Raw genomic sequence first — 18,807 nt, forward strand, 5'->3', positions numbered from 1 at the left:
GCTCGTAAGCTAATCGTCGCCACAACCGCCGAGCATAAAAAATTTTTATGGAATAATGAGCAAATAAAAAATCCAAAATATTAAATACAATAAAAATTCTAGGCATATGACACAATAATAAACACAATAGTCATGAGTTGATCTCACAAATCCCCGAAGTTCGCATAAACAAGTTCATCTCACAGAACCATAATTTTGTTCTAAACGAGTTCCATCACATATTAAATAAAATTCTAGATACATCTCATCACAGATAAAATCATTTATCCAATATGTAGCCTTCCCTTTAGTGTCATCATCTTTGGTGCGGACGACATCCCCGTAGGACTACTGGTGTCAGCTTGTGAAGAATACCCTCTTCTAGTATGAACACAAGCCGGCTGCACATAAGTATGGTACGACAATTAGATGTATGATAAATATTATAAAATATTATTGTATGGTAACAATATTGTCATGCAGTGTCTTATAATTATACACCTATGTAAAAATTAAGAAATGACAGGTACAGTCTCAGTGTCTTATCCATTGAACAAATTGTCATTATAGTAAGAATTCAATAAATTCAACAAATGAGCATCCACAATAAGAGTCACGTACTGCACCTCATGAACTATGATTGGTCATTCAATCCATTGCCACCAGCATCTGCAACATCACTAGCATCCACCGTGGTTCCCTCAATGTCTCTTCTTGCCCATTGATGTCTTACAGTTGCATTATTGAACATATCTTCAAGGTGTGTGACATGGAATGGCTCATTTTCTACATCATCTTCCCATTGTTCACAACCTGTGTCATATATATCTCTCGGTTTCATCTTTGTGACTACAGACCACCCAGGGTTTTCTTTGTCGTCGGAATAAAACACCTGGTCAGCTTGGTTAGGAAAAATGTACGGTTCATGATCAATCTTTTCTCCTGTATGTATCAGGTGTGAGAAATTAACAAGTGTGTAGCCATACTTGTCCTTCTTTATTCCTCTTTTGGAAATAACATCAACCCATTCACATTTGAAAAGTACCACAGAAAATTTTCCAGAGTAGTTAAGCTCAATAATATCAATTATCCTCCCATAGTAAGTCACATCACCTAAAACTGGCCTGCCATCACTAGCACTGGCATAACTTGATGTTTTTGCAGTTAGCACTACACCACTGTTTTGTGTCACCTTATCCAACCGTTTAGGCCTAAAACGGAAACCACGACTGTTGAAAGCACGGTACCTTTTTGCAGCTTCAACTGGGCCACGAGCTAGCCACATAATGTCATCTTTAACATCATGAATGTTATTTTCACTCTCTAACTGCATTATCTGTACAATTATACACAAGTTTAGTTCTGCATGTTAGTGCTACAAGTAAAGCATTTTGAGTTAAGGTACTTACATGACTTCTAAACCATTGATGGAACCTCTGATTTTGGATGTTCTCAACATTTCTATGGCTGGCTCTATGTCCAGTTTCTTTTCCGATGATCTCTTCAGCATGAGCTCTATAATTTACATGTAGGAAAATTTATGGGAGGCAAAAAAAAATTATGTTTACAATTTTGAGATATTACCTAAGGTATGGATCGATATCAGAACAATTGAATAGCGCATATCTATGTGCTTGTACTTTAGCCAAACCTCTCAGGACATAACTACTTGGCTTTCCAAGTGGTTTCCCAGGATGAGGAAAAAGAGTTGATGCATGTCTAGTAGAACATCCAAGTGACTCATCATTCTTGTCATTCCGTGAAAGCCTATTAGACAGGGTCTAAAAACCATCAAGAAATGTTGAACAAAAGTGCATAGCCTCCTTTGCCAGAATTGATTCTGCAATGCTGCCCTCTGGACGAGCTTTATTTCTCACGGTTGACTTCAAAACACCAAGGTACCTGCACAAACTAGTATAAATTAATAAAAACGATAATTTAGCATGCAAAGAGAAGGTACCAAACATGGCTCTTAGATTTTTATAAGGAGAACATACCTTTCCACAAAATACATTGACCGATAACATACAGGACCACCTATTTTTGCCTCTGTTGCTAAGTGAAGAACAAGATGCACATTGATAGTGAAAAACCCAGGCGGGAATATCATCTCCATCCGACATAATGTCATTATGATTCGTTCTTCTAACTTCTCAAGTTCATTGATGTGGAGAACTTTTGCATTCAGTTCTCTAAAATATCCACACAGATCAAATAAGACGGATGTAACTTCATCTAGAAGAAGACCTCTCAAAGCAAGTGGCATAAGTTGTTGCATTAGTATGTGGCAGTCATGACTTTTTAGGCCTAGAACTTTTGGTTGATCAACATTTACACATCTAGAGATGTTACTAGAATAACCATCTGGAACTTTTATGTCACGAAGGACTTTACAGAATTGTTGCTTCTCCTCTTTAGACATGCTGTACAAAGCAGGAGGCAAGTAATACTTACCATTAGCCTTTTTTGTGGATGTAGATCTGGCCTAATGTTCATTTCTTGCAAATCTTTCCTTGCCTGTAGGTTGTCGTTTGATTTGGCATCCATTTCTAAAAGTGTCCCAAATATATTTTCACACACATTCTTCTCTATGTGCATAAAGTCAAGATTGTGCCGTAGCAAATTATACTTCCAGTAAGACAAAGAAAATAGGCCACTAACACCCTTCCAGGTTTTAGACTTCTCAAAGTCACTAATTGATTTTATCTTTTCCAAAAGAGATTCTCCAGAATAAGAAATAGGTCTGGACTGATGCTCTTCGGTTCCATCAAATGAACTAGCATCATAACGGAACTCATGGTCAGCGGGTAGAAATCGTCGGTGTGCCATGAAACATTGCTTGACACCATGTTTCAAGCGCCTTGAACTTGTTTCATCATCACAGGACACACAACCCAGCTGTCCCAGAACACTGTACTGTGCCAGTATCCCTGTCCCAAGGTAATCACTCACAGTATGCAATACTGTAGCATAAAGTTGAAATCTCTCATGTCGAGATGCATCATATGTAGACATACCAGTGTCGAACAACTCATTTAGCTCATCATAAACTGGCTAAGTCGTCTTTGTTTTTGTTTTTAGCCATCTTTAGCCATCTTAAGATACATCAGTTTGTCTCTAGCCATCTTTGTTTTTGTTTCAGTTCGAAAATAAACCTGATATATCTTGAATAGATGAGAGGTTATTTGGGATGATGATTTGGTCTTTTTATTCAAGTGTAATTGAATTTATGAAGTGAATTACATCTTAAGTGTTGAGTGCAGTAGCGTTTAGCTCATATAATATTGTGAGCCCACGTGGCCAGATGATAGGCAAGAGTGTTTGGTGCAAATTTCATTGTTTAAAAGATATGATTGTTATCATGTCATGAAGTCAAATTCATTCTTTAGTGACTTTCTTATTTTAGACAAAGTTCTTGTATCCTCATTCATGTGAGAAATGGATATTCAAATCAATTGGAAGAGATTGGAGAAAATACAAGGCAACATTAAAAAAGACACTATTTAATCCAAAGAAGAAAAGGTCTGTTTTGAACAAGCGTTGTCCAGATGATATTGTTGAAGCTGAATGGAAGGCCCTAGTAGGATACTGGAAGTCCAAAGAAGGAAAAGTAAGGCACCACTATTTACACTGTTTGTTTTTTTTTACTATCATCGTCTACTATTATTGATTTCTACATGTATAATGGTTCATTATTTAATAATTTACTTTTCTTGTAGACCCTTAGTGAAAAGAATAAAATAAGTCATGAAATGAGGAAGACAACTCATACAGCAGGTACAAAGAGTTATGCTCGTTGGTCTGAGGACATGGTGAGTACATCTTCTCGTAAAAAAATTATATATGATTCTTCTTGCTTTTCCTTTACTACTATTTTTGCAGAGGCAAGCTGATCTTGAAAAAAAAACAGCCACATAGAGCAAAGGTTTATCTAGCCACTCACAGGAAAAGGGGAAAAGGGATAAATGAGCCAGTGGTATGCTACATGCACATGGGAACTTTTTTGCAATATATAATTATTTCTGTTTTCTGATGTCTGGATTTCATTGTTGTAGGTTCAATTGAAAAATCTCCTAGACACACAACCAGAGTTAGCACAAAATAGTGAGGGCGGAGTTGCATGGGAAGGTGATGCATTACATCAGGTGTTGGGAGAAGAAAAAGCTGGACAAGTGCACGGCATGGGATTGCTTCCGGTTCCTAAACAAGTTTATGGTCGAAAAACACACCATTTTAAGGACATTAATATAGTTTCACTAGATGGCTCATCATCTGATGTAGAGGTTCACATGTTGGAGGAAATAAGGCAACTCAAAGAGCATTCTAGAATGCAAGACAAAGTTATCGAAGAACTAAAAAACAATCAGAGGCACAATGAGAACCAATAAGCAACAATGGTAAGAATGTACAGCTTAATTTTGTAACTCTGTATTGAAATGCGTTATTCAAACTTTATATCTTTTCTAGGGAAATTGTGCTAGGAGTGATCACAACAATTCTCAGAATTAAGTACTGAATTCTAAAAGAAATGTATTTGCACTATTTTCCATGTTTTCACCTAAACTAGTATTTTGGCTTTAATATCCTTTCAAAATTTTAGAGAGTCCAGTGTGGTGCACCCAACCAGAATGAGGGATTCCTCAAACATAGGGATGAATTGGTAAAGTCACCCTTGCTTGTGAATTTAATGCTTATGCATCCATAAAGGATTTTTATAACAGCTAATGCTACTGTCTTTTCTGTTTACTAGAATAAAGAAACATGTGAGTTTGAATTTAGTGATGATGACAATGTACTTTTATCTGGAGAAAAGGTTATCAACTGGTTTCTTGTATTTAAGAACAACAATATACTCTTAGTTTAGTACATGTTAATATTTTACCTACTAATTATCATTTGGACGATTTTGAATTGGAATCAGTGCCAAAGTGATAATAATGACAAGGAAGTAGAAAAAGCAGAAGCACAGGCAATATTTGAACGACACCTCCATAATGATTTTGCACCAACAGAGGTACACTATTTCAATGTACCATTGAATAAAATATATTAGACTTGTAATGCTAGTTATTTAAGATGTCTATAACAGTGTATAAATACAATTGCCTTTCTCTTCCGTTCAGTTTGATTCTTGTCAAAGGAGTTCCGCCACAAGTAGAATAATACCAAAGAAACAAAAGGCATCTATGAACCACACTTTGCTATAATTATAGTAGATTTTGTGTCTTATTATTTTGTACTTTCATTTGACATGTGTAAGGGACATCACGGAGGGCTTGTAGATACTAGAACCATTGCACACCAGGAGGTGGCTCATGACAAGGCTACAAGCTATAGGCGCCAAACACCTAAACGACTTTCTCTAATGAAGGTAGTTGAACATATCACTTGTTCTAAATGCATGATCACGATGTACAACTAAAGGGTTGCTGGTCACTAAGAGATTATGTCAAATTAATGTAGGTTGGGTCCACAGTGCTACTAATGACTTCGAAATATCCTAATAAGGCTAATGTGGCATATGCAACTCTCTTGAGCACTAATCCAGAAGCCCTTGTTGGTGGAGTTAAGATAGGAAGTCAATTCTACAAAGTGCGTATCAATCATCCTATAACAAAAGATGAGCCATTAGTGAGGCCTATGCTTGGGTGCGACAATATTGGTGATGCTCATGCCAAAGGAGTCCAAATTGCTTGGCCTTCGATGTTTGTATGTTCAAAACTAGCTTTCCTAACTTTACATCAATGTATATATGTGCCTTAATTTGTAATGTTACAACTTAAATTTTCTTTGCAGGTTGAAATGATTAATGGTTGAATTCCTACATCAATGGGCACAGGAAGAAGCAGTGGACTTTAGGAATCATAGCTAGTTCTTGAATTTTTCTTTCTAGTATGGACTACGTGTGTTTGCTCTCTTGAGCCATATCGTTATGTACATATACTACGATTTGTTCTAAACAAGCACTATGTTTGAGATCATTCCACAATATGTGGATCATGCTATGATTATGGAAATTTGTGGTTTATGTGATTTTACAGTGTGTCATATTTGTGCGATTATATAATAATCCTTGTGCCATATGTATTGGAGAAATAAATATGTGTTTCATAATCCGAATATGTTGCAATAGATATAAAAAAGTGTTACAAACCATGTGTTGCTTTGTTTCATATACTGTGCTCTACCATAATGTGGAAGTGTTACTAGAACTAAAAAAAGTGTTACAATAGACATTCTTGTAACACTATACAAATGTTACGATAGATAAATAAATGTGTTCCACACTATGCATTCTACCATATTGTTAAGTGTTACTAGAGCAAAAAAAAAGTGTTACAACAAAAATCATTGTAACACTAGACAAGTGTTCTTGTAGACAAGTAGTTGTGTTACAATAAACCAGTCTATTGTAACATAGCTAATTGGAACACAAAAGAAAATATGTTACTAAGTGAGCTAGTAACACTTTTTCCAATATACAGTAACACAAGTTGGTGTTACTATATCCCTGCGCTGTAGTAGTGTTTCCAATTCCATCGAGTCAGCTCCTCAGAAGTCAAAACTCGAAGTGACACATACTCCTCGCAATACTGATGCATCAAGTCTGCAACACTAATGCCGCCATCAAGTCTATCTTTAGTGATCGAAGACAAAGAGACGTACGGCTCCACTATCATCTACTGGCCATGTCTGATACTCCAATTCGATCCCTTCGTATCCCATGTCATTGAACCCAAAGACGACACCCTTCTCTCTGTCTGTTCCTACTTATATATGCAGTGCTACGGCAATGACGATCACCTTGCCTCTTGGCTCTCGGCCGATCCCTGCATTCAAGGTGATAGGTCGATGAACAACTGCACATCAGCAATTCAACACATCCTTGGCGGCTACAAACTACATGCAGTTCTGTCTTCGTAGAGATCGCTCCTTTTCTCTCTCTATACTCGTGCAGGTGTCATGCTTGGTGTAGTATTTGTTGATATTTCATTCGAGAAGTTATCTTCTGCTGCTACTGATCATGGCTAAGCCATCAATTTCTTATTATTTTTGTTACAGATGAGTGCACAACGAGCTGACACAAGGATATAGACTTCAACTCCAAAGTCAAGATGGGCACATGGCACCAAACGCCTACTTTGATTTTTTTTTCTTCTGTTGATCTACATGGTTATTTGTTTGGAAGTTTGGTTGTGATATATTTATAGTAGATCATTATTCACCCATCCAGCTATGTGGCACAATTTTCCAGGTATGGCTAAAAGACATCATTTGACATGGTTTGATTCACGTCTTTTAGAAATTGTTTATACATATCATACATATCAAATAATGTATATGAATTTGTAGTATAAACCTTACGGTGCTCCATCACCTTGAGAATTTTAGCCTGCAAGCAAAGAAGCTTCTACATCTATGCACATCCCTATTTTCAGTTCAATGCTGCGATTTGCTTTCTACATAATATTGATACTATTAAATTATTCTTCTCTTAGCCTGCAGGATTATCTAATATATTTTAGCATTTTATTTTTCCATTCTCTTTAACTTTTAGCATAACCTTTCGTTCATAGAGAATTTGTCATGAACTGATCTTTACATCCCGCAGCAATGCGCGGGGAACTCAACTAGTTTAGGAGAATAGAGTGCCGCTTCCATGAACACAAAATCATTATGTTGTACTAATCGGCAAAAAAATAAAACAACACTAATTTTAGCGTAGCGGTAAGGCCGCAATTTCCATCCATCCTTTTCGCATCAAAACCACAAGCACGTGAGAGAACTCAAACCAATCTACATTAACTATTCAACCGCCAGTACACATCTCTCCTCGAGTTAAGAATCAACCCCAATCCACTGGATTACCAAACAAGCATGAGATGACTAATACTGATTATGAATAAAAACAAGGAGACGAAGGATGCAAGAAGGCGGGGGTTACGGATCCGAGAGGGTGGACGCGAGGTCCCATCACCGCGCGGCGCGGAGGAGCAGCAGCGCCGCCGCCATCGATGGCTAGTAGTCCCCTACGCGGTAGCAAGATGGGTTTCTGGCTTGAGGGTTTTGGGACAGAGTCAGGGTTTTGGGGGAAAATGAAAGGAGGGTGACGAGATCCTCTAACAACGTACGTACTCGTTTGTGCGTGAGAGGGACGTCCAAGCCTCCTGCACCGTTGCCGCAGCATCTGACGGACGATATTGTACATCACAGAACTACAGGTGAGGTCACGGCCCAAAATCCCTTCAGCCCATACGTGGACACAGACTACACAGACCACTAACTATGCTTGCGTTCCTTAAAAAAAGGAAAAAGAGAGTTAAATGCAAGGTAGGCCCATGAATGTCTAGGGTGCTACTTAGGTCCATGAACTCTCAAAACATATTTCTGGTACCCTAATTTTGTTGTGTTGTGTCGTTTAGGTCCACAAACTCTCAAAATACATTTTTAGCACCCTAATGTGGTCCAAGTGTGTCATTTAGGTCCATAATGGTCCTGGAGCTTCCTTCTAGCCTACATGGCATCGCTAGTGTGGCGCTGACAGTGTTGCCGCGCACGTGAGGAGCACGTGAGGTGGTTTGGGCCATAGAAAAAAGTAGGCACATCCTCTTCTTCCTTTCCTTTCATTTCTATCTCTACGGCATACCCAAGTGGCTACGTGGCGAGGTCATCGATCGGCAGTGGCACGAACGGGATGGGCCGTATAGCAGCAACTCCATGCGTCCCTATGCGCGACAACGCGGCGGGGGGTGTGCATGCGCAGCACACTCGCCACGGCTGAGTCTGCCATAGGTCGTACGTGCAAAGCAGAGTAGGCAAGCAATGTACAGGCTGGAAAGCAACGGCTAGTGTCACGGGAGATGAGACCGATGAGCCCTCAAGACCCCGCGACTCCATTTGGTCACCACTCACTAGCTTGCTCCATCGCAAGGTGAGTGAGCTTTCAAATCCGCTAGCCACTGCTGCTGAAAGGTCCTTGTTTGATTTTGGTAATTGAGTGACAACCTAGCTGGACTAATTATGTTTAATATGAGACACATAGGTAATTAGTCCACATGTATATGTGTGTGAGCAACATATGCCATGGAGGTGAAAATAGTTCAGAGATGTTGCAAAGCTCACACATGTGATGAAGGAGCTCATTGCATATGAGACATGACATTGAGTTATGTGACTAAGGTGGAGAAGATCAAGACATGACTTAGCTTGATGGACCAGTTGCAAGTGTGAAGGGCAAGTTGAGTGATGACTTGGTGCCAAAGGACCGAAGCAATGAAAAAGAGCAAGTGAAGTCAAGATCGATGAACCAATACGGTCATATGATGATATGAAGTGGATCATATCATTTGTGATTGGTTGGTGCATGTGTTGCATCAACATTGGAGGAGATGGAATAGAATGCGCAAGACAAAAGTATATTTGTAGGGTATTTCATTTCACCAGTCAAAGATTGTGTAGAGAAGTACTTGATAGAGTATAGGATAGATGGCCATACTATTAAGAGGAGCAAACTTGTTTGCATATCGGTCATCTAGTGCCACTTGAGTGATCTGACTTTGCATACGTGTTAGGATCAAGTGACGTTGTAAAAAGAGTGATAATCCTTTAGGAAATGTTTGTCAAAAGCTAACACACATGCACAAGGTGGTGTTCACTTGGTGGTGTTAGCACATTTGTAAAGGTGTTAGAAAAGGCAAAGAAGAGGAGGCAAAACTAGGCTCGAAGTGCTGCCTAGGTGGCACCGCCACCCCTAGGGTGGTGCCCACCTGGAGGCCGAGAGGGAGGAGTTGGCTAGTGCCCTGGGGGGCACCGCCACTGCCTATCCGGTGGAACCGCCACCCCTGGGGTGGTGCCCACCAGACCGAGGCTGAGAGCAGCAGTGGGTGACTTGGTCACCGCCATGTAGAGGGCGGTGGTACCGCCAGGGGCTATCCGGTGCACCATCCCTTTTTGGCCAAGAGCGAGGGAGCAGGGCTTGGTCACCGCCTAGCCATCGTCATGCCTAGGGTGGTGCACCACCCTATTTTTCCTGAGGGCAAGGATTTTGCGTAGTTGGCCAGGGGGTCACCATCACCCCTATGGCAGTGCACCGCCCCTAGCTGTCCGGTGACCAACAGCTTAGAATTTGACCATTGGGGAGGGAACCGTCGTTGCCCTCGCAGAAACTAGCAGCTTTGCTCCAACAACTCTATTTGGCTTCGGGGCTATAAATAGAGGTGGAGCTCGAGCTTGGGCTAGTTGCTGAGCACCCTTAAGCCTTGGTGGCTTGTGTAGGTGTGCTTGGATGCCCTCTAACTCACTTGTGCTTGCAAGAGTGTGATCCGATTGCGAGTGAGTGTGATTCTAGTGCGTTGCATCGTGAGGTTGCATTAAGTAGCACTAGGTGATCGAGTTGCAAGCTGGTGATGCTTGTTACTCTTGGAGGTTGCCACCTCCTAGATGGCTTGGTGGCTTATGATTTCGTTGAAGCACACGAGAAGATTGTGCGGTGCTTCAGAGGAGGATTTGTGAGGGGGATTGTGCTCACCCCACGGGGATCATGAAGAGCAACCCTAGTCGAGCGTGTCATTGAGCTACCCTCACTTGGCTTGTGAGGTTCTTGCAGTGTCCAATGTGTGGATGAGGTTCATGCAACACCTCTTAGCCGCTGAACCACCAAGTGAGCAGTCGACACAAGAGGGATGTAGCTTGGTGGCAACCAAGTGAACCTTAGGAGAAAATCATCGTGTCAACCTTGTCCTCCCGTTGGTTTGCATCACCGTTACACAAGCTTGTATTTACTTTCACATGCATTGTGCTTGTGTAGTTGCTCTTGTAATTAGTTGGCTTGTGTAGCTTGCTAGTTACCTTCTTGCTTGTGTAGCTATAAGTAGCTCCTGTTGCGTGACTAATTTGGTTTGTGTAACCTTGTTAGTCACATTGCTTAGTTTGTGTAGCTAAGTAATTTGTGCTTCCTAATTTGGCATTGGTTGCCTTGTTTTTGAGCATTGCTAGTGAGCTTAGGAGCTTTGTGCTTTTGCTTACTAGTTGTGTAGGAGCTCTTCAGTGTGCAAAGTACTAGTGTCATAGGTTTGTGTAACCTTACTCTTAGAATTGGTTAGGTGAGCTCTTGCTAGGCTGGCACCTTATTTGCTTGTTTAGGATCTTTTGTAAGGTGCTAGTGAACATAGATAGAGGGGTGTAGCCTTAGCTGGACTAATAGTTTTATTTTCGCATTTGTTTCGGTTAGATGACACGTTTAATTTTAGAGAGGACTATTCACCCCTCTAGTCCACCATCTTGACCCTACACGTGGTATCAGAGTTTGGTCTCTCATTTGTAGTCTTCACCGACCCGAGAGGATGGCGAACTATGGGCTAGATGTTAAGTGTCCACACATATTTGATGGCACACACTTTGCACGTTGGAGAAATTGGATGACTTGTAATTTTAAGTTTATTTCTCCTCAAATGTGGTGGATCGTAGATTTGGATTTATCTCAATAAGAAATATGGGCGTTCTCCGATGATGATGATGATGATGATGATCACAAGGAGGCACATGAGGATGTTGAGCATTGCCACAATTTGGTGATTGTGGAAGATTGCTCTACCTCATGGTCAAGTGATGATGATGATGATGATGATGATGATGATGATGCCACAAGATCACTTGACAAGGTTGATGATGATGCCACAAGTGATGCAACCGATGATGATACTCCATGCACACTTGATGGTGATGATGATGGTTTATGCTCTAGATATGAGTGTGATGCTTCTACAAGCTCTCCAACATTACCACATTGCTTCATGTCACATGGTGACGCAAAGGTATCTATTGTTGGTGTGATTGTTGATTGTGATGATCCAAATTTTGAGCTTGTATGCAAACTCACTAAGGCTTTAAGAAATGAGATGGCAAAAACAAGTAAATTGGAAAATGAAAACTCATTTGGCTCATGAGGAACTAAGTGTTGCTCATGATAACTTGGTACAAGACCATGCTTTTCTCACTAATGAACTTTCTAATGAAAAGACTAAAACTAATGAAAGCTCATCACTTGGGTCAAATGATCAATCACATAATGTTGCTAACCCATGTGATATAGGCAAGAAGTATGTATCCACCTCTTATGGTGATTTATTAGATATGCCATGTTCTTCACATATAGATGCTTATTCTTCTTCTATGTCTTGTGAGACTAACCTTTTGAAGGAGAACAATGAGCTCAAAAAGGAAGTGAAGAATTTGAGCAACAAGCTAGAGAGGTGCTATAACTCAAAAGTCACATTTGAGCATTTGATGAAGACTTAAAGAAACTTTGGTGACAAGAGTGGCCTTGACTTCAAGAAGAAGATGACAAAGGGTGAAAGAAAAAGAGAAAAGAAGATGAAGAAAGAAGCACGTGAGAAGCTTTCTCATTTCATGTGCTATCGATGCCATGAAGTGGGTCATCCTCATGATCAATGCCCTAACATTGAGAAGCTCAAGAAGATGAAGGAATAAGAGAGGCTCAAGCATGTCAAGTGCTTCAAGTGCCGCACTTGGGGTCACCTCACCTCAATGTGCCCAACCAAGCAATTGGTGAAGCAACAAGTAGAGCCTCAACCAAAGCCACAAGTTGAGTAAGAGAAGACACCCCAAGAGCAAGTCAAGATCAACCATGATGGTGGTGACTTGATGATGAAGAAGAGAACAAGAAGGGGTGGAAGAGCAAGGCATCCAATGCAAATCCAAGATGCCAAGATGATGAGCAAGAATCAAGACAAGAAAAGAGATTTGGCTCCCATCAAGTGCTTCAAATGTAGGGACATAGGACACTTTACCTCGGGGTGTCCTACCAAGCTTGATAAGAAGGATCAAGCAAATCATGAGAGGCAAGGCAATGAGAAGCAACACATGAGCAAGGAAGAAAAGGCTCAATTCGAGAGAAGTTGCTACTTATACCGGGAAAGGGGACACATGGCATATTCATGTCCCCTAGGTAACACTCCTAAGCCCATTTCAATTAATAATGATTCTATACTTAGAAAGGATGTATCTCATTGGTTGTAATTGCAAAACATCCCGCTATTCATACTAAGGCTACGCCTATGTATGTTGCTCCTAACTTGAGAGGACCCAAACTAGTTTGGGTACCATCAAAAAGTGGATGAATGATTATAGGTACCATCGGCATTGGAGTCTTGGTTCAAGTGGTATTTATTTTGTTGATTACATGATTGAGCCAAGTATTGAAAAGCAATGATCATTATCCCAATGCCATGACAAGATAGTGAAGTCCAAGAGCTATCAACATACAAGTGTTATAATTCAAGTTGTGGTGATTTATTAGAATTATTTGGTGGCTTGCAAATAATTTAGTGAAAGCTTGCTATGGATAATCATGAGCTAATCAAGGTATATCTCTAGTTAATCATTTCATTTGGGTGCATATGAGTTGATTGAATTGGATAAATATATAATGTTGCTTGCTATAAGATGTTTGAATGGATAAATACTTAGTAATCAAGTTTGGATTGATTTGTGTTCGATAAATTCATGAGATGACTTTTAGTAAGTGGATTGAATGGATATATGTCTTGTGAAAGTATTCAAATAAGTTAGTTTTAAGTTTGATTCATATTCGATGAAGTATAGTTCAAGTGATTGAAATCTGTCCTAAATTGAAAATCTAAGCTAGCTGAGATCAAATCTGAGTTTGAGTGATCAAATCTATTTGGATTGGCTTGAAATTTGGCATACATGCTCTAGACTTATGGTATGAGATGCTGTAGAAATGTCATGAGAATTGGATAAGAGATACTTCAGTTTTGGAGTGGATCTTTTCAGCCATAGTGCAGAAGTTTTAGCATATAGCAGTGGTGTAAGAATTGAAATCTGGTAGTAATCTAGAAGTCAAATGAATCCCAAATTTTTACAATTGCTAGATGACTTAGTGAAACACATTTCCACCGAATTTTGTGGTAATTGAATCGGTACATTGGGAAATATGGATTTTTCATTGAAGGGTACAAAATCTACCAGAAAAGTGACAATTATCAGATTGATCAAGAGTCACTTTGATTGAAGGGAAAATTGTCTGCGGATATCCAAAGTGATGGTTATTTGCTGGCAGACACCTATTTTTAAACAGTTTGCCAGAAGACACTGTGGTTCGTTGAAATTAGGCCACAGGACACCGCGGTCTGATTTCAGCCGATTGAGGGGAGATAAAATTTCGTTTTGGACATCCGGTGCCCCTGAGCCACACTTGGGTCTGCCTCCAACCTGGTCTGGTTGGACCCCAACGGAGGGGATGGTGGCGTAGGAGGGGAAGGCAGCATGGGAGGCCCTTCCTGGAGGGGAAGGCATGGGCTCCGCCAGCCATGGCTCTACCGGCCATGGGCACGAGGGCAGCCTCAACGTCATCCTGGAGCAAGTCTCGCACCGGCCACCCATGACGCTGTTGCACGCCATTGGTGACCTCGCACTCACGATGCCCGTGACCAGTTCATCCACTGCCTCCTCCATGATGTGAGCTAGTTGGTGCGACTGTAGGCAAGGGCGCCTCGCTGCCTCTAGTGGGCCGCGCCTACGTACCGATGGGCAAGGCCCGACTGCCTCCACGGTGCCTTGTCGGAACACCTACGGGTGAGGCTGCCCCATCGCCTTCATCATGCCCGGTTGGAGGAGCTATGGGCAAGGCTGCCCCACTGCCTCCACTATGCCTAGTGGAGCTCACGCCCATGCATGGCGGAGCTCACGACCGCGGCCGTCGGAGCTGCAGGTGGAGGAGCTATGGCTGGCGGAGCCCATGCACAACGAGCTAGACAAGATCATCTTCTCCGGCGATGAGATCGACTCTAGCTCTGACTACACCTTCTCGGCTTCCACCCCCACCACCTTCGCCTCGAAGCAGTCAGCCCACCCCTACCCGCTCTCCACCACTGTCTTCCTCGCGCAGCACCACAACCTCAAGCACACCAACTTCATCTAGGCCACGCACCTTCATCGCATCCCACCCATCTCCCTCCCCGGCCGCAAGACCTTCCTCGACTTCCTCTGCTTCGGCCATAGCTCACTCCCCTCCACCGACCCACTACTCCCCTCCACCTTCCAACCATAGGAGCCCCACCTCCACCCACCCTTGCTGCAACCGAGGACCCTACGGCCACCAAGGAGGCCACCACGGGAAGCAAATCCGCGTGCTCGAGTGGCCCTTCAAGGACCGCAACGTGATCCTCGACGCCCGCAGCCATGATTTCCTCGTTATCTTCTAGGTCACCGTGCGTCGCCAGGACAGGCAGCGCAAGGCCGGTGACACCTTCCCCTCTAGCAGTGGCCTCCCATGCTGCCTTCCTAAAAGGTCCTAATGGCTAGAGGGGGGGTGAATAGCTTCTTAAAAATTTCTACAACAACACTTAACAAACCAGTTAGACAATTATGAGGTGAAGCGAGTGTTGTGCTAGCCTACTAAAAATGCAAGCCACCTACCACAATTCTAGTTTATGTAGTTTCTATCCACACAATAACTATGTCACTACACTAAGTTCGTATGCTCTCAAATGCTAACTAAAGAGCCACACTAACCAAACTAACAAGCTCTCACAACTAGCTACACTAAAGAGCTTGACAACTAGTTTGCGGTAATGTAGAGAGTGAGCAAGATGGTTATACCGCTGAGTTGAGGAGTGAACCAATCAATCACAAGAATGAATACCAATGAAGACCATTCACCTCGGAATCAAATGATGGCACAATGATTTTTTACCGAGGTTCACTTGCTTACCGGCAAGCTAGTCCTCGTTATGGCAATTCACTCACTTGGAGGTTCATGCGCTAATTGGCATCACACGCCAAATCCTCAATAGGGTGCTGCACAACCAACACAAGATGAGGATCACATAAGCCATGAGCAATTCACTAGAGTACCTTTTGACTCTCCGCCGGGGAAAGGTCAAGAACCCCTCACAATCACCACGATCGGAGCCGGAGACAATCACCAACCTCCGCTCGACGATCCTCGCTGCTCCAAGCCATCTAGGTGGCGGCAACCACCAAGAGTAACAAGTGAATCCCACAGCAAAACACGAACACCAAGTGCCTCTAGATGCAAACACTCAAGCAATGCACTTAGATTCACCCCAATCTCACAAAGATGATGAATCAATGATGGAGATGAGTGGGGGGGCTTTTGCTAAGCTCACAAGGTTGCTATGTCAATGTAAATGGCCAAGAGGGTGAGCTTGAGCTGGCCATGAGGCTTAAATAGGGAGCCCCCATGAATAGTGCCATTGGGCTCCTCATTGCACTGAACATGGGGTGACAGGACGCTCTGGTCAGATTGATCGGACGCTGGACCCCAACATCCGGTCATGCGATGCACGCCACGTGTCCCCTCTCTTCAAATACTAAGCGCCTGATCCCAATGGTCAAGAGATGACCGGACGCACTGCTGTGAAGTGACCGAACGCTGGATCTCAACGTTCGGTCATTTCTAGTAAGCATCCAGAAATAAGAAATCTCGACCGGACGCGTCCAGTCATGCTCGACCAGACTCACCCAGCATCCGGTCACTCAGCGTCTCCTCTATGCACTGCCACGTTAGCGGGACCAGACGCAGCCCTCTAGCATCCGGTCAGAGATCGACGCCAGTGTCTTCACTGCTTCTTTAAACCGAACGCACCGGTCCTTCCGAGACCAACGTCTGGTCACTCACAGTGACCTCCGTCTTTTCTGTATAGGGCGCCGGTGGCACCGTCGGACTATCCGCACTCTATGGGCAGACACTCCACCGATAAAGTTCCTAACCCTTGCTCAAATGTGCCAACCACTAAGTGTATCAACTTGTGCACATGTGTTAGGATATTTTCATAAACATTTTCAAGGGTGTTGGCACTCCACTAGATCCTAAATGCATATGCAATGAGTTAGAGCATCTAGTGGCACTTTGATAACCGCATTTTTATATGAGTTTCACCCCTCTTAATAGTTTGACTATCGATCCCAAATGTGATCACACTTACTAAGTGTCTCGATCACCAAAACAAAAATGACTCCTACCATTTATACCTTTGCCTTGAGCCTTTTGTTTTTCTCTTTCTTCTTTTCAAGTCCAAGCGCTTGATCATCACCATGGCATCACCATCATCATGATCTTCATAATTTCTTCATCACTTGGAGTAGTGCCACCTATCTCATAATCACTTTGATAAACTAGGTTAGCACTTAGGGTTTCATCAATTCACCAAAACCAAACTAGAGCTTTCAATCTCTCCCTTTTTGGTAATTGATGACAACCCTTTTACAAAGATATGAATTAAAATTCAATTGAATCCATGTTGCTTGTCCAAGCATATTTACCATGTGTAAAAGGATATGGACAAGTTTCATGAACCCCAAATGGTAGCAATTGCTCCCCCTACATATGTGCTAAGAGTTTGGATTGTAGCTTGCACATATGCTTAGATAGGAGATATAGGAGACAATGTCTACCAAATGCTGCTAAGGTATAAAAGATGGACCTTTGATGCGTGATACCAATCGGAGTGCACCATTATACCATCCTTAGCACCATGGTTAGCTCGATACCACTTGGAAACACTTGGAAATGAAATCACTAGATAAACTTATGCATGCTAGATTTTCATTTCATCATTCAAACCTACAACTAGCATACACCACACAAGCATGGATATTGAAATTTAAAACTTGTGTCATGCAAGCAAACATATGAAATGCATATTCAATTGCACCATACAAGTTCATGAGCTTGCTCCCCCTACTTGTGTGCTCAAATTTTAATTGATCCCTTTCCTTTGTTATATCTCTCCCCTATGTCAAGTTCTCCCCCTTTGTTGTCTTTTTATTATCTTAGTACACTAATATCTTTGTTTTTCTCCTCATGTACTAATATCACTAATATCTTTGTTTTTCTCCCCCTTTGTCATCAATGACCACAAAGGTTCAAAATATAGATAGGTTAAGATTATCAATGTCAATCAATGGGATGAGGATCGTTTTCCTAAATTTGGTTTAACTTAGAATATTTGCCAAAGATATTTAACTTAGTTTGATCCAAGGACAAGCTTCTTCACACCTCCAAATAAGGGTTATCTTGTACCTATTGAGTTAAACACTTAGAGCTCATTTTCTAGATCAAACACTAGGTTTACAAGCCCACAAACATGTCATATGCTACCACTAGATCAAAATAAGTATAGAAGCAATAGTGGTACCATACAATCATCAAATTCATTTGATTTTCATGAATGAGCCTATTAAATGTGAAGGATGTCTAGATGCACTAAACATGTCCTTAGCAAGGATCTATGCCATGCCAATCAACTTTTACCTTGGATTGCTCGAAGGAGAGGCATGTCATATTAGTGGGGGGTGCATCAACACATATTTGAGAAATCCAATATGTTAAACTCATTCCTTAGCTTGCAAAACATTTTCTCATCCAATGGCTTAGTGAATATATCGGCAAGTTGATCTTCGGTGCCTACACTCTCAATGCAAATGTCCCCTTTTTGTTAGTGATCTCTTATGAAATGATGGCGAACATCAATGTGTTTTGTTCTTGCATGTTGAACCGGATTATTGGTCAACCTGATTGCACTCTCATTGTCACATAGCAATGACACTTTCTTGAACTTGATTCCAAAGTCACTCAACATGGCCTTCATCCAAAGTATTTGTGCACAACAACTATCGGTAGATATGTATTCGTCTTCGGCGGTTGATAATGCAACACTATTTTGCTTCTTTGATGACCATGAAACAAGTGATCTTCCCAATAATTGACATATGCCCAAGGTGCTCTTCCTTTCAACCTTGCATCCCGCATAATTCGAGTCA

At 41.7% G+C, this 18,807-nt stretch overlaps 1 long non-coding RNA gene and 2 pseudogenes across 1 annotated transcript; 2 read left to right on the top strand and 1 right to left on the bottom strand.

Annotated features, from left to right (window-relative positions):
• Positions 1-613: 613 nt before the first annotated feature.
• LOC136548710 (uncharacterized) lies at positions 614-4,529 on the bottom strand (annotated as a pseudogene).
• A 207-nt stretch (positions 4,530-4,736) lies between these two features.
• Positions 4,737-5,160, top strand: LOC136551859 (uncharacterized). The gene is made up of 3 exons (XR_010782680.1): positions 4,737-4,792; positions 4,901-4,993; positions 5,103-5,160. It is a non-coding gene; the product is annotated as an uncharacterized lncRNA (long non-coding RNA).
• A 9,508-nt stretch (positions 5,161-14,668) lies between these two features.
• LOC136548711 (uncharacterized) lies at positions 14,669-16,575 on the top strand (annotated as a pseudogene).
• Positions 16,576-18,807: the final 2,232 nt, after the last annotated feature.

The sequence above is a fragment of the Miscanthus floridulus genome, chromosome 4 (assembly GCF_019320115.1).
Source record: "Miscanthus floridulus cultivar M001 chromosome 4, ASM1932011v1, whole genome shotgun sequence".
In the NCBI taxonomy this organism is placed as follows: Eukaryota; Viridiplantae; Streptophyta; class Magnoliopsida; order Poales; family Poaceae; genus Miscanthus; species Miscanthus floridulus.